Here is a 14,204-nt window from a genome sequence, read left to right as displayed (position 1 = left end):
GTTGAGGCGGCGTCACGCTGACTGGGTTAAGGGAACATAGTCATCCTCATGCACATGCACCTCTGCGCATTGTGTGCTCTCAGCTCAACTATTTCCACACACGCGGTCCTGCAGCTGTGCTGTGCAATGTACAGCCCAGGTTTGCTGGGCTCAATGTGCTTCCTCCTACAGTGGTACACCCTCTGCAGGTGACATGTATTCCTCGAGCCACTCCTCGGTGTATTACCACTGCGCGTTGGTACAGCCTACGCGGCGGGGTTTTTGATTCAGTATTATCTGCCTCATTTGCATGGCATTGACTACTAATTCATAGTTACCACGCCCGAACACTGCGCGACTCCTTGGCAACCCTTGCACCGTGGATGTGGCTTTCGCGCGTACCATGGTGTATGTGTGGCTGTGAAGTTGATGTATATTACACTGCTGTTTTATGACATTGTCATATTATTTCATTGTTTAGCACCTTCCGCGGACATGTCCTGGGGTTCTGCTGTGAGTTTCTGTGAACATACCATTTATGTTATTATTTACATGTTGTGCATGTTTTCTATTGACATTCTCTGTGTCTTTCGCCATTGGCATATGGCAACAGTGTGATACCTGACGCTGACAGCCTTCCGTTACTCCTATGTTATGTTTGGGTAAATGTAAACCGTTTTTTTTGGTTTACATTGCTGTGCCCTTATGCTACGCCTGCGCCACTTCGTGGATCGCTATATGCCTTCATTTGCATGGTGCAATACTGCACATGGGGTGTTTAGCATACCTACGCCGGGGGCGGCGCAGATCCGGCGCACGCCGGTAGTGCACGTGAGATTGGATCGTACCTGAATCGCTCGCCAGCCATATTTGGCGTTGTAACGCCTACGCTATGTGTCAACCTGGCGCAATGTTCATGAATCCTGGGGTGTGTTTTGACAGACACTGTGTGTATAATGCATTTATATATTGTGTTATGTCATTCACTCTGTATAATGCACGTATATATTGTGTTTTCTCAGGCACGCTATATACTGCATGTATATATCGTTTTGTCAGGTACTCTGTATATAATGCATGTATATAGTGTGTTTTGTCAGATACGCTGTATATAATGCAAGTATATACTGTGTTTTTTAAGGTACTCTGTATATAATGCATGTATATATTGTGTTTTCTCAGGCACTCTGTATATAATGTATGTATATATTGTGATTTATCAGGCACTTTGTATATAATGTACATAGATATTGTGTTTTGTCAGGCATTCTGTATATAATGCACGCATATATTGTGTTTTGTCAGTCACTCTGTATATACTGTACGTATATATTGTGTTATGTCAGGCAATCTGCATATAATGCATGTATATATTGTATTTTTTCAGGCACTCCGTATATAATGCACATATATACTGTGTTTTGTCAGGCACTTTCTATATAATGCCCATATATATTGTGTTTTGTCAAGCATTCTGTATATAATGCACGTATATGCTGTGTTTTGTCAGTCACTCTGTATATAATGCACGCATATACTGTATTTTGTCAGGCACTCTATATATAATGCATGTATATATTGTGTTTTGTCAGGCACTCTGTATATCATGTACGTACATATTGGGTTTTGTCAGGCACTTTGTTTATAAAGCATGTATATTCTGTGTTTTGTCAGGCACTCTGTATATAATGCATGTATATACTGTGTTTTGCCATGCACTCTGTATATAATGTACGTATATATTGTGTTTTGTCAGGCACTCTGTATATAATTCAAGTATATACTGTGTTTTGTCAGGCACTCTGTATATAATGCAAGTTTATGCTGTGTTTTGTCAGGCTCTCTTTATATAATGCATGTATATATTGTGTTTTGTCAGGTACTCTGTATATAATGCATGTATATAGTGTGTTTTGTCAGGCACGCTGTATATAATGCAAGTATATACTGTGTTTCTTAAGGTACTCTGTATATAATGCATGTATATATTGTGTTTTCTCAGGCACTCTGTATATAATGTATGTATATATTGTGATTTATCAGGCACTTTGTATATAATGTACATATATATTGTGTTTTGTCAGGCACTCTGCATATAATGCACATATATATACTGTGTTTTGTCTGGCACTCTGTATATAATGTACTTATATATTGTCTGAGCAGGCACTCTGTATATAATGCACATATATACTGTGTTTTGTCAGGCACTCTGTATATAATGTACATATATATTGTGTTTTGTCAGGCACTCTGTATATATACTGTGTTTTGTCAGTCACTCTGTATATAATGCACGTATATACTGTGTTTTCTCAGGCACTCTGTATATAATGTACGTATATATATTGGGTTTTGTCAGGCACTTTGTATATAAAGCATGTATATACTGTGTTTTGTCAGGCACTCTGTATATAATGTACGTATATATTGTGTTTTGTCAGGCACTCTGTATATAATTCAAGTATATACTGTGTTTTGTCAGGCACTCTGTATATAATGCAAGTTTATGCTGTGTTTTGTCAGGCTCTCTTTATATAATGCATGTATATATTGTGTTTTGTCAGGTACTCTGTATATAATGCATGTATATAGTGTGTTTTGTCAGGCACGCTGTATATAATGCAAGTATATACTGTGTTTTTTCAGGTACTCTGTATATAATGCATGTATATATTGTGTTTTCTCAGGCACTCTGTATATAATGTATGTATATATTGTGATTTATCAGGCACTTTGTATATAATGTACATATATATTGTGTTTTGTCAGGCACTCTGCATATAATGCACATATATATACTGTGTTTTGTCTGGCACTCTGTATATAATGTATATATATTGTCTGTGCAGGCACTCTGTATATAATGCACGTATATACTGTGTTTTGTCAGGCACTCTGTATATAATGTACATATATATTGTGTTTTGTCAGGCACTCTGTATATATACTGTGTTTTGTCAGTCACTCTGTATATAATGCACGTATATACTGTGTTTTCTCAGGCACTCTGTATATAATGTACGTATATATATTGGGTTTTGTCAGGCACTTTGTATATAAAGCATGTATATACTGTGTTTTGTCAGGCACTCTGTATATAATGTACGTATATATTGTGTTTTGTCAGGCACTCTGTATATAATGCACAAATATATTGTAACCAAAGAATGAACCCAGCGGAGTAAATGCTCAGCGGTACAAAAAATACAAAATTGAATAAAATAAAGTCAATAACCGCTGAGCAAAGCAATGAAGGGTACTGATGATTCCAAGCTCAAAGAACGTTTCAAACACCAATGACTGGTAATCCAAAGATGAGCAAAACGTATTGAAAATCAGGTTTATTTTAACATAAAAAGGTAAGCGCTTTCGCAAACATAGCTTCTTCAGACCTTATGACGAATAACATTAAAAAATACTGATTTAAATAAGCAAAAAGGCGCCAAAATCACAAATATCCCTTAAAGAGACAAAACTAGTTTCAAGAATCCATTTAAAATGATATTATTAATACATACTGATAGAATATTAAAACCATACAGGTCATAATACTACTATACAATCAATAAAATACATAAAAATAGAGATAAAAATAGAAATAAAAAGTACAAACACTAGCCTAACATCTCTGATTCCCTAGTCTCCTAGATTTTAATAGTGGACGTAGAGGGACTTTCCCATTTAATCCTGGTAGTAAATCAGCCCTGAATTTGATGATCCAATGAATTTCTCTGATTTCAGTGTAATTATAAATGTCACCTCTCCTGTGAGTTGAAGAAATCTGTTCTAAGATCCTAAATTTAAACTGATGCTGTATACCTCCCTCAAAGGTGTGTTTAGCTAATGCATTGTGATGATTGCCCTTCCTCATGTGGTACACATGCTCACGTATCCTGTCCCTCAATACCCGGTTCGTCTTGCCTACATAGTAGGCTGGACATGATGTACAGGATGCAAGGTAGACTACATCCTTGGACATACAACTACCCCTCGTTCGACCGAGATGGCTTATTTTTAGCTGTTGAGAAACTCGAACAGGATTTATTTAAGTTAAAGCGCATGCAGACGCAACGACAGCATTTTGAGGTCTGCATACAGCGCCGACTAGTACCGAGAGGACTCAGGGTGCTAAAGATGCCGACTACGGGCACCCTGTATCCGGATTTATTGTTTGACTGGCAACAGTTAAATATTGAGGTAAGCCTCAATTATATGAGGTTGATGAACACTTTTTTTCTTCCGCTTGAGGAGAAACTTAAAGAGGACATTAAGAGAGTACAAACTAGTATTTTAACTGGGTTTCCTGTTTCTGCGGCAGATCATGCCTTGAGTTCAATGTTGGACAATGTATATATGTATGAGCGATGCCTTTTCAATCAGAAAAGAGCGAAGCTTCAAAGGGATAGTTCAGATTTTCGAATGGGCCACATCTTCACCTGGCCCAGGAATAATACAAATGTCAATAATGTCAATATTAATAGTACTAATAAGGTGCCAGTTAAGAATGTGCATATTAACACTGTTAAAGAGATTGACAATAATTTAGCGACAGATATTGCCTCTGTGAATGACACAGATGATAATTTTGTAATGTGTTCAGAAAATGTTGGGACAGTTGTTGCTGATGTTGTAGATATTGATGAATCTGCTAGTATGACTTCAGTTAGAGAGCCTACAGATAATACAAGTACTAATTGGGACAACAAGAGTGTACACATTGATACTAATGATAAGTTGCAGGCTCCTTGTACTGAACCAGTTGTCAGAAGGAAGACTACTACCTCTGCAATGAGTAGAGTCAATGATAATTCTAATCCTGAACATGGCACAAATTTACCGACACTAATTTCCTCACAACCCATAGGTAATAGACACCCTTTTCCCATCAGGGTGTTTACCAGTGAGGAGAGGAATCACTCCAACAACAGGGGGCGATACAAAAGGAAATTATCTCCGGACAAGTTTCCCAACCGGAGTATCAAGAAAATGTGGGAGGGGAAACAATAGACATGGTTTTTAATCTATCTAGTCATGAGCTAAGTTGTTATGAAACACAAGTTCTCTCCATAGGTCTTACTTTCATTCCTACTATGGATAGCAAATATGAAGAGACTCTACGGGACTTCAAACTTTTCATTAGGAATTTATCTTTGAAGATTTTCTTCAGAGATGAGGGAACATCAAGGGACAACATTGCCTTCAAGAAACCTAGTACTTTCATTCCTCCTACACATCCACTAGTTGCTGCCTATAGTAAGTTGGTGGAAGATGACATTTACAAGATGGATAGGAATAACAGTACAAGTAGGAAGAAGATGTATAATCTTAATTTTAGACAGCGAGAAGCCCTACATTCCCTTCGTTACAACTGTAATATTGTCATTCGTCCTGCCAACAAAGGAGGGGGAGTAGTCGTTCTCGATGCAGACAGGTATACCAATGACATGTTACGGATGTTGGCTGACGAGAGATTTTATGAGTCCATTACCAATACTAGAGTAGACACTATTATTAACAGAGTGAAGTTCACAATCTCTGAGCTCCTTAGTAATGAGGTCATTGACCATACCTTGTATGATTTTTTACATGTTATGCATCCCCTGATACCGAGCATCCAGGGTCTCCCTAAGATCCACAAAGATCCTCAGAATCCTCCCATGAGACCCATAGTTGCAGGCAGGGGGTGGTCCACCGAACCTCTATCACTTTTTGTTGAAGCACAACTTAGATCATTGGTCGATGCCAATTGCTTCATTCTTAGAGACACCAAACAGTTCTTGCTTGATTTATATCAATATGTCAACTTCTGTACCAATGTTGAAGATTTGCTTTGGGTCACGATGGATGTTCAATCCTTATTTACCGTTATACCCAATGTGGAGGGACTGGAGATGGTTGGTGCCTATATGAGGAGATCCACGCTACCCTTGAACCAAGATGTTGATTTGATCCTTTTGCTATTGGGTATTATTCTTGAATCAAACATTTTCAGCTTTCAGGAGAAGATCATTTTGCAGCGGGATGGCGTAGCTATGGGCACTTCATGTGCCAATAGCTACGCTAACCTGGTCATGGCTGAATGGGAGTATCGTCACTTGTTTCAGAATGATCTGTACAGAGAGTTTGTGCCCTTCTACAGGCGTTTTGTGGACGACCTTTTTCTCATCTGGAGGGGCACACCTGCACAATTAGCAAGTTTTTTCACAGAGGTGAACAATTCCATTACTTTCCTGAATTTCACCATGGAATGGTCATACACTACCATTCCTTTCTTGGATGTCCATGTAGACAAACTACCTGGTGGGATTGTCAACACAGGTGTATATCGTAAGACGTGTTATAGGAACACATTGCTACACCGTTCCAGTATGCACCCGGGCTTTGTCTATAACAACATTGTGAAAGGACAGTCCATGCGTGCATCTAGATATACACCTGAAGATTCTTGTTTGAAAATAGAATTGGAAGATCTAGAAATGAAATTCATGGAGCGTGGATATAGCAACTTGGATGTTACCAGAGGGATGGACTGTATTCCCAGCCTTAGGGAAAATAGATGAATATATTTTTGGAAGGCCATGGAAATGTATACAGCTGATATGAGTCACAAGCACACTCAGAATGACTTTCTCATAAACAATAGTATTACTTTCCCTATTTATTATACTAGAGACATTGGTGCAATCAAGGACATTTTCATTAGACACTGGCATGTATTGTCAGTTGACCCCACCATTAAGGGCCTCACAGGAGAACGACCTAAGTTCGTTTATCGTAACAAGAAGAACCTCAAGAGTTTACTCTGCTATCCCAGAGCACATCCCATTTGTCCAACTACACAAGGACCCTATATGGTTCCATGCAACAGGTGCAATTTTTGCTCATATATACTGTCTGATCCTGTGTTTGTTCATCCATATGGATCTGGCATACACTACATCCGGACGAGGGGTAGTTGTATGTCCAAGGATGTAGTCTACCTTGCATCCTGTACATCATGTCCAGCCTACTATGTAGGCAAGACGAACCGGGTATTGAGGGACAGGATACGTGAGCATGTGTACCACACGAGGAAGGGCAATCATCACAATGCGTTAGCTAAACACACCTTTGAGGGAGGTATACAGCATCAGTTTAAATTTAGGATCTTAGAACAGATTTCTACAACTCACAGGAGAGGTGACATTTATAATTACACTGAAACCAGAGAAATTCATTGGATCATCAAATTCAGGGCTGATTTACTACCAGGATTAAATGGGAAAGTCCCTCTACGTCCACTATTAAAATCTAGGAGACTAGGGAATCAGAGATGTTAGGCTAGTGTTTGTACTTTTTATTTCTATTTTTATCTCTATTTTTATGTATTTTATTGATTGTATAGTAGTATTATGACCTGTATGGTTTTAATATTCTATCAGTATGTATTAATAATATCATTTTAAATGGATTCTTGAAACTAGTTTTGTCTCTTTAAGGGATATTTGTGATTTTGGCGCCTTTTTGCTTATTTAAATCAGTATTTTGTAATGTTATTCGTCATAAGGTCTGAAGAAGCTATGTTTGCGAAAGCGCTTACCTTTTTATGTTAAAATAAACCTGATTTTCAATACGTTTTGCTCATCTTTGGATTACCAGTCATTGGTGTTTGAAACGTTCTTTGAGCTTGGAATCATCAGTACCCTTCACAAATATATTGTGTTTTGTCCTGCACTCTATATACAATGCACGTATATACTGCATTTTGTCAGGCACTCTGTATATAATGCATGCATATACTATGTTTTGTCAGGCACTCTGTATATAATGCATGCATATACTGTGTTTTGTCAGGCACTCTGTATATAATGCATGTATGTAATGTGTTTTGCCACAAACTCTGTATATAATGTATGTATATACTCTGTTTTGTCAGGCACTCTGTATATAATGTACTTATATATTGTCTTTTTTCAAGCTCTCTATATAATGAATATATATATTGTGTTTTGTCAGGCACTCTATATAATGCACATATATATTGTGTTTTGTCAAGTACTCTGTATATAATGCACATATCTATTGTGTTTTGTCATGCACTCTGTATATAATGCATGTATATAGTGTGTTTTGTCAGGCACTCTGTATATAATGCACATATATACTATGTTTTGTCAGGCACCCTGTATATAATGTACGTATATATTGTGTTTTGTCAAGCACTCTGTATATAATGCAAGTATATATTGTTTTTTTCCAGGCACTCTTTATATAATGCATGTATATATTGTGTTTTGCCAGGCATTTTGTATATAATGTACATATATATTGTGTTTTGTCAGGCACTCTGCATATAATAGACATTTATATTGAGTTTAGTCAGGCATTCTGTATATAATGCATGTATGTATTGTCTTTTGTCAGGCACTCTGCATAAATTGCATATATATATATATATATATATATATATATATATATATATATATATATATATATATATATATATATATATATATATATTGTCTTTTGTCAGGCACTCTGTATATAATGCACGTATACATTGTGTTTTGTCAGGCACTCAGTATATAATGCATGTATATATTGTGTTTTGTTAAGCACTCTTTATATAATGCATGTATATATTGTGTTTTGTCAGGCACTCTGTATATAATGTATGTATATACTGTGTTTTGCCAGGCACTGTGTATATAATGCACGTATGAACTGTGTTTTGTCAGGCACTCTGTATATATTGCACATATATTCTGTGTTTTGTCAGGCACTCTGTATATAATGCATGTATATAGTGTCTTTTGTCAGGCACTCTGTATATAATGTACGTATATATTGTGTTTTGTCAGGCACTCTGTATATCATGTACGTACATATTGGGTTTTGTCAGTCACTTTGTTTATAAAGCATGTATATTCTGTGTTTTGTCAGGCACTCTATATAATGCAAGTTTATGCTGTGTTTTCTCAGGCTCTCTTTATATAATGCTGTATATATTGTGTTTTGTCAGGTACTCTGTATATAATGCATGTATATACTGTGTTTTGTCAGGCACGCTGTATATAATGCAAGTATATACTGTGTTTTTCAGGTACTCTGTATATAATGCATGTATATATTGTGTTTTGTCAGGCACTCTGTATATGATGTATGTATATATTGTGACTTATCAGGCACTTTGTATATAATGTACATATATATATTGTGTTTTCTCAGGCATTCTGTATATAATGCACATATATACTGTGTTTTGTCAGTCACTCTGTATATAATGCATTTCTATATTGTGTTTTGTCAGGCACTCTGTATATAATGCATGTATATAGTGTGTTTTGTCAGGCACGCTGTATATAATGCAAGTATATACTGTGTTTTTTCAGGTACTCTGTATATAATGCATGTATATATTGTGTTTTCTCAGGCACTCTGTATATAATGTATGTATATATTGTGATTTATCAGGCACTTTGTATATAATGTACATATATATTGTGTTTTGTCAGGCATTCTGTATATAATGCACGTATATATTGTGTTTTGTCAGTCACTCTGTATATAATGCATTTCTATATTGTGTTTTGTCAGGCACTCTGTATATAATGCATGTATATACTGTGTTTTGTCAGGCCCTCTGTATATAATGTCATATATAGTGTGTTTTGTCAGTCACTCTGTATATAATACATGTATATACTGTGTTTTGTCAGGCACTCTGTGTATAATGCATGTATATACTGTGTTTTGTCAGGCCCTCTGTATATAATGTCATATATAGTGTGTTTTGTCAGTCACTCTGTATATAATACATGTATATACTGTGTTTTGTCAGGCACTCTGTGTAAAATGCATTTATATATTGCATTATGCCATTCACTCTGTATAATGCATGTATATATTGTGTTTTCTGTATGTAATGTATATATATATATATATATATATATATATATATATATATATATATATATATATACTGTTTTTTTGTCAGGCACTCTGTATATAATGCACATATATATACTGTGTTTTGTCTGGCACTCTGTATATAATGTACATATATATTGTGTGTGCAGGCACTCTGTATATAATGCACGTATATACTGTCTTTTGTCAGGCACTCTGTATGTAATGTACATATATATTGTGGTTTGTCAGGCACTCTGTATATATATTTACTGTGTTTTGTCAGTCACTCTGTATATAATGCACATATATACTGTGTTTTCTCAGGCACTCTGTATATACTGTACGTATATATATATTGGGTTTTGTCAGGCACTTTGTATATAAAGCATGTATATACTGTGTTTTGTCAGGCACTCTGTATATAATGTACGTATATATTGTGTTTTGTCAGGCACTCTGTATATAATGCACGTATATTCTGTGTTTTGTCAAGCACTCTGCATATAATGTATGTATATATTGTGTTTTGTCTGGCACTCTGTATATAATTCAAGTATATACTGTGTTTTGTCAGGCACTCTGTATATAATGCAAGTTTATGCTGTGTTTTGTCAGGCTCTCTTTATATAATGCATGTATATATTGTGTTTTGTCAGGTACTCTGTATATAATGCATGTATATACTGTGTTTTGTCAGGCACGCTGTATATAATGCAAGTATATACTGTGTTTTTTCAGGTACTCTGTATATAATGCATGTATATATTGTGTTTTCTCAGGCACTCTGTATATAATGTATGTATATATTGTGATTTATCAGGCACTTTGTATATAATGTATATATATATATATATATATATATATTGTGTTTTGTCAGGCATTCTGTATATAATGCACGTATATATTGTGTTTTGTCAGTCACTCTGTATATAATGCATTTCTATATTGTGTTTTGTCAGGCACTCTGTATATAATTCATGTATATACTGTGTTTTGTCAGGCCCTCTGTATATAATGCCATATATAGTGTGTTTTGTCAGTCACTGTATATAATACATGTATATACTGTGTTTTGTCAGGCACTCTGTGTATAATGCATTTATATATTGTGTTATGCAATTCACTCTGTATAATGCACGTATATATTGTGTTTTCTCAGGCACGCTATATACTCCATGTATATATTGTGTTTTGTCAGGCACTCTGTATGTAATGTATATGTACATATATATATATATATATAGATATATATATATATATATACTGTTTTTTGTCAGGCACTCTGTATATAATGCACATATATATATATATATATATATATATATATACTGTGTTTTGTCTGGCACTCTGTATTCAATGTACATATATATTGTGTGTGCAGACACTCTGTATATAATGCACGTATATACTGTGTTTTGTCAGGCACTCTGTATATAATGTACATATATATTGTGTTTTGTCAGGCACTCTGTTTATATACTGTGTTTTGTCAGTCACTCTGTATATAATGCATGTATATAATGTGTTTTGCCACAAACTCTGTATATAATGTACGTATATACTCTGTTTTGTCAGGCACTCTGTATATAATGTACTTATATATTGTCTTTTTTCAAGCTCTCTATATAATGAATATATATATTGTGTTTTGTCAGGCACTCTGTATATAATGAACATATATATTGTGTTTTGTCTAGTACTCTGTATATAATGCACGTATATATTGTGTTTTGTCAGACACTCTTTATATAATGCATGTATATATTGTGTTTTGTCAGACACTCTGTATATAATGCATGTATATATTGTGTTTTGTCAAGCACTCTGTATATAATGCACGTATCTATTGTGTTTGGTCAGGCACTCTGTGTATAATGCAAGTATATATTGTGTTTTGTCAGGCACTCTGTATATAATGCATGTATATAGTGTGTTTTGTCAGGCACTCTGTATATAATGTATGTATATATTGTGATTTATCAGGCACTTTGTATATAATGTACATATATATTGTGTTTTGTCAGGCATTCTGTATATAATGCACGTATATATTGTGTTTTGTCAGTCACTCTGTATATAATGCATTTCTATATTGTGTTTTGTCAGGCACTCTGTATATAATGCATGTATATACTGTGTTTTGTCAGACACTGTGTGTATAATGCATTTATATATTGTGTTATGCCATTCACTCTGTATAATTCACGTATATATTGTGTTTTCTCAGGCACGCTATATACTGCATGTATATATTGTGTTCTGACAGGCACTCTGTATGTAATGCATATATCTATCTATCTATCTATATATATATATATATATATATATATATATATATATATATATATATATACTGTTTTTTTGTCAGGCACTCTGCATATAATGCATATATATACTGTGTTTTGTCTGGCACTCTGTATATAATGTACATATATATTGTGTGTGCAGGCACTCTGTATATAATGCACGTATATACTGTGTTTTGTCAGGCACTCTGTATATAATGTACGTATATATTGTGTTTTGTCAGGCACTCTGTATATATACTGTGTTTTGTCAGTCACTCTGTATATAATGCACGTATATACTGTGTTTTCTCAGGCACTCTGTATATAATGTACGTATATATATTGGGTTTTGTCAGGCACTTTGTATATAAAGCATGTATATACTGTGTTTTGTCAGGCACTCTGTATATAATGTACGTATATATTGTGTTTTGTCAGGCACTCTGTATATAATGCACGTATATTCTGTGTTTTTTCAAGCACTCTGCATATAATGCATGTATATATTGTGTTTTGTCAGGCACTGTATTTATAATGCACATATATACTGTGTTTTGTCAGGCACTCTGTATATAATGCACGTATATACTGTGTTTTGTCAGGCACTCTGTATATAATGCATGTATATACTGTGTTTTGTCAGGCACTCTGTATATAATGTATGTATATATTGTGTTTTGTCAGGCACTCTGTATATAATGCATGTATATACTGTGTTTTGTCAGGCACTCTGAATATAATGCATGTATATACTGTGTTTTGTCAAACACTCTGTATATAATGTACGTATATATTGTGTTTTGACAGGCACTCTGTATATAATGCATGCATATACTATGTTTTGTCAGTCACTCTGTATATAATGCATGTATATACTGTGTTTTGTCAGACACTGTGTGTATAATGCATTTATATATTGTGTTATGCCATTCACTCTGTATAATGCACGTATATATTGTGTTTTCTCAGGCACGCTATATACTGCATGTATATATTGTGTTTTGTCAGGCACTCTGTATGTAATGCATATATATATATATATATATATATATATATATATATATATATATATATATATTGTGTTTTGCCAGGCATTTTGTATATAATGTACATATATACTGTGTTTTGTCTGGCACTCTGTATATAATGTACATATATATTGTGTGTGCAGGCACTCTGTATATAATGCACGTATATACTGTGTTTTGTCAGGCACTCTGTATATAATGTACATATATATTGTGTTTTGTCAGGCACTCTGTATATATACTGTGTTTTGTCAGTCACTCTGTATATAATGCACGTATATACTGTGTTTTCTCAGGCACTCTGTATATAATGTATGTATATATATTGGGTTTTGTCAGGCACTTTGTATATAAAGCATGTATATACTGTGTTTTGTCAGGCACTCTGTATATAATGTACGTATATATTGTGTTTTGTCAGGCTCTCTGTATATAATGCACGTATATTCTGTGTTTTTTCAAGCACTCTGCATATAATGCATGTATATATTGTGTTTTGTCAGGCACTGTATTTATAATGCACATATATACTGTGTTTTGTCAGGCACTCTGTATATAATGCACGTATATACTGTGTTTTGTCAGGCACTCTGTATATAATGTACGTATATACTGTGTTTTGTCAGGCACTCTGTATATAATGTATGTATATATTGTGTTTTGTCAGGCACTCTGTATATAATGCATGTATATACTGTGTCTTGTCAGGCACTCTGAATATAATGCATGTATATACTGTGTTTTGTCAAACACTCTGTATATAATGTACGTATATATTGTGTTTTGACAGGCACTCTGTATATAATGCACAAATATATTGTGTTTTGTCCTGCACTCTATATACAATGCACGTATATACTGCGTTTTGTCAGGCACTCTGTATATAATGCATGTATATACTGTGTTTTGTCAGTCACTCTGTATATAATGCATGCATATACTATGTTTTGTCAGGCACTCTGTATATAATGCATGCATATACTGTGTTTTGTCAGGCACTCTGTATATAATGCAT

Source organism: Protopterus annectens, chromosome 13.part0, assembly GCF_019279795.1.
Source record: "Protopterus annectens isolate FY-2018-M chromosome 13.part0, PAN1.0, whole genome shotgun sequence".
Taxonomy (NCBI): Eukaryota; Metazoa; Chordata; order Ceratodontiformes; family Protopteridae; genus Protopterus; species Protopterus annectens.
This window is presented reverse-complemented; position numbering follows the sequence as displayed.